The sequence below is a fragment of the Triticum dicoccoides genome, chromosome 2B, assembly GCF_002162155.2.
Source record: "Triticum dicoccoides isolate Atlit2015 ecotype Zavitan chromosome 2B, WEW_v2.0, whole genome shotgun sequence".
Classification (NCBI taxonomy): domain Eukaryota; kingdom Viridiplantae; phylum Streptophyta; class Magnoliopsida; order Poales; family Poaceae; genus Triticum; species Triticum dicoccoides.
The window spans coordinates 138175021-138178610 of record NC_041383.1 but is presented as its reverse complement, the minus strand read 5'-3'; positions in this window follow the sequence as shown (position 1 = coordinate 138178610).

Below are 3590 nucleotides of genomic sequence, written 5' to 3'. Positions count from 1 at the left end.
ATCGAACAACTTCAATGAAAAGATATAACATGACCACTTCAATGAAAGGATATAATCACCAATAAAAGTCTAGGAAGGGATCATATTTAAAATAAAATTTGCCTAAATTCTTTTCCTTGACTAAACACTTCTCTGCCTAGGACAAAACCCAAATTATGTTGATCTAGCTATTCCTCTCTCTCACACAAACACACATTATTATCTCTAACCCTTCTCTGCCTAGGACAGAACCCAATTAAATTGCAAAGGAACTCCATTTCTCTAACCCTTCTGACCTAATGCTCTAAAATAAAATTTTCCTCTAACCTAGCCAACCTACTTAACCTAGCTTATTAATCCAACGAACCTAATTAACCTACCTATTTAACCTAGTTAGTTAATCTAGTTTACCTACATAATTAACCTAATTAAACTAGTTAACGCAGCTAGTTCTCTGTCAAAGCCCTAAATAAATTTTTGCACTAATTAACCTAGATAATTAACCTAATTAAACTAGTTAACCTGACTAGTACTAGTTCTCTGTCAAAGCCCTAACTAATTTTTGCACTAACCTAGATAATTAACCTAATTAAACTAGTTAACCTAACTACTTCTCTGTCAAAGCCCTAACTAAAATTTTGCCCTAACCTAGATAATTAAGCTAATTAAACTAGCTAACCTATGCATGAGAGAGAGGAGGAGGGGTGGGGGCTTACAGAGGATGGCTCCGGTGGTGGCGAGGGAGGTAGGGGCGTCTCCGGTGATGGCAAGGGACGCAGTTGTGGCGAGGGAGGATCCGATGGCGTCGACGGCGGCTCCGGTGGCGTTGATGAGGTCGCGCGGCTCCGGGGCGTTGGGGGCGGCTCCGGTGGCGTCGAGGCGCACGGCTCTGGTGGCGTCGACGTCGACAGGAGACGGCGGCGAAGTGGGGCAACGGTGAATCGGGGAGACGGCGACGCGCGGTGGGTCGAGGGATTTGGGGAAGAAGTGGTGGCCGGGGGGAAACGGTTTTTTGGTTAAGTCAAATTTAGCGGTAACGCGTTTCGTAAAACGCCCTATAGCTAAGATAGCTATAGCGGTCTTTACAAAACGCGCTGCTGTTATAGCTATGTAATTTTCTTCCTTTTTTAATTTTCTTTTCTGTTTCTATAGCGGGGGTCTAGGACACGCGATGCAGCTACATTAGCTATAGCGCCTCTTACAAACACACGCTACTGCTACGCCTTCCTCCGTTTTTTCGCTCTTTCAATTATTATGCTTTACATTTTACTTTTTTCCTTTCTCCTTTTTCTATTTCTTTCATTTTCATTTACTTTTCTATTTGTTTTTCATCTTATTTTATTTCCATTAGTAGTAGTGCTCTTCGTAGGAAACGTGCTACTACTTATGCCCTAGCGGTAGCGCGCTTCTTCCAAACCCGCTACTGCTATGTGTATCCTATCATTCTACCAACGGGAATATTAGTATTAGCGCTTTTGGCACTACACGCGCTACTGCTAAGATTGTATCTGTAGCGCGGTTTTTCATCAATCGCTACTGCTATCTAGCACTAGCGCTCTTTTTTGACCCGCGCTGTTGCTAAATTTCTGTGTATAGGCTTTTCCCTAGTAGTGTTGAGGGACGAAGCAACCATCATTTCACTCGTTGGTGAATCCGCTTCTCCCTCATCTTCTTCAACTTAACCACATGTTGCTTTTGCCATTGTTCTGCCTCATGTGGGACACGGATCGGCTTGGTAAAGCACTGACACATGGGACCGCATGTTAGCAAACCGCCAAGACAACATCCTCTAAAAAAAAGAAACCTCCCCCGCCATCCGCGCGGCAAAATCACCTCCTTTTTACTAATCTTGATTCTATAATTTTTTAGATCAATATAACTGAGATTTGTATAGATAGCACACAGGAGCAAAACCAAGTGGTATAGTTAAGGGCATCCACAATGAGTAGCCAAATGTGAAAAAATAGCTTTTAGCATCATGGGAACCATTGTGGATGGTGTTTCCAAAGCCAAAAAGATGGAACCGAAGCTCCCTGATTGATTGATTGAAGGAATAGAAAAATGCAACATCTCTCCTCTTTCTCCCATGCTTGGACGCATGTAGTATAGTATAGAGCATAGAGTCTACTCCCCTGTCCCTTCTATCACAAATCACAAAGCAATGAGGCGTCAAATCACAAAAGCACAGACGAAGCAACCATCATTTCACTCTTCACTGACTCTGCTTCTCTATCGCCTTCTTCGAGAAACCATCTCACCACACTAAGTTGGACGGACGACGCTATTGTGTACTAGTAGTACTAGTACATTTACGCGTCCTTTGGTTCAACTGACTTCCTGGATGCAAATAAGGAGGTTGTCTCGGCTTGCAGGCGGCATTTGCAAACGACTTACCATGGTCTCCCTCAAGGCCTCAATGGTGTTCTCCGTCGAACGCACTTCGACAAACCACAACATTCGAGATATCATCGACGTCACTGCAATGGGGAAGGAAGTCAAATATAATTACTACCTCCATTTGTTTTGTACACAAGGCCAGTATATCAAAATTATAATTTGCAAAAGGCCACAAACACTAATCGAGGCAAAATTGATGGGGTTTGCCTCGTACTAGCGACCAAGGACATTAATATCCCCTACATGCATGCGGAAGTGAGAAGGTTGGTTTGCATGGCGCTGCATTAATCAAGCGATGAGGAGTGAGATGCTTAGCTCTTTGGTCTCTGGAGAAAAAATATGCATTAATTGACACGTAAACAAGGATTTGTATCGATTAAATACCTTGAAGGAAAACCCCGCCTTTCTTTTTTAACCTAGTACTCCTAGTAGGTACGTACTTATCCTGTTTGGGTCTAGGCCTTGCATTGCCATACTTCGCCACACATTTTTGCCAAGCTTGCCTAAATTTTTCAAAATGAGAAGGAGGTACACTTGCGCACGGCTGTCGCGGTCGCACCGCACCCTCACACTGTCGCTCCTACACACCGTGGTCGCACCGCATGCTCACACAGTCGCTCCTGCACGCTGCAAACCCAACCAAGGGAACGCACCCTCACTGACACGTGTTGTCGTATGTGAACAAACCAAACTCAGCAGTCCTACCGCTGACACATAATTTTCAATCATAGAGTATGTTTATCCAATCGCATGTTGGGGAGTATCCGCATGGCCCGTGCGGTGGTCAGTTGGGGAGGAAGAAGAGGTGAGGAAGAAGGGTTAGGAGACATAGGATATTCATCCAACCGCCTGAAATGGTAGACTGACCCAAGTCAGGCGACTTGTGATACGTCTCCAACATATCTTTAATTTTTTTATTGTTCCATGCTATTATATTACCTGTTTTGGATGATTATGGGCTTTATTATACACTTTTATATTACTTTTGGGACTAACCTATTAACCAGAGACCCAAGCCATATTGTTGTTTTATTGCCTATTTCAGTATTTCGAAGAAAAGGAATATCAAACGAAGTCCAAACGGAATGAAACCTTCGGGAGCGTGATCTTTGGGAAGAATATGATTCGGGAGACTTGATTTCATGTCAGAAGAGCCTCGAGGAGGCAAGGAGATAGGAGGGCGCCCCCCTACTGGGCACGCCCCTGTCTCCTGG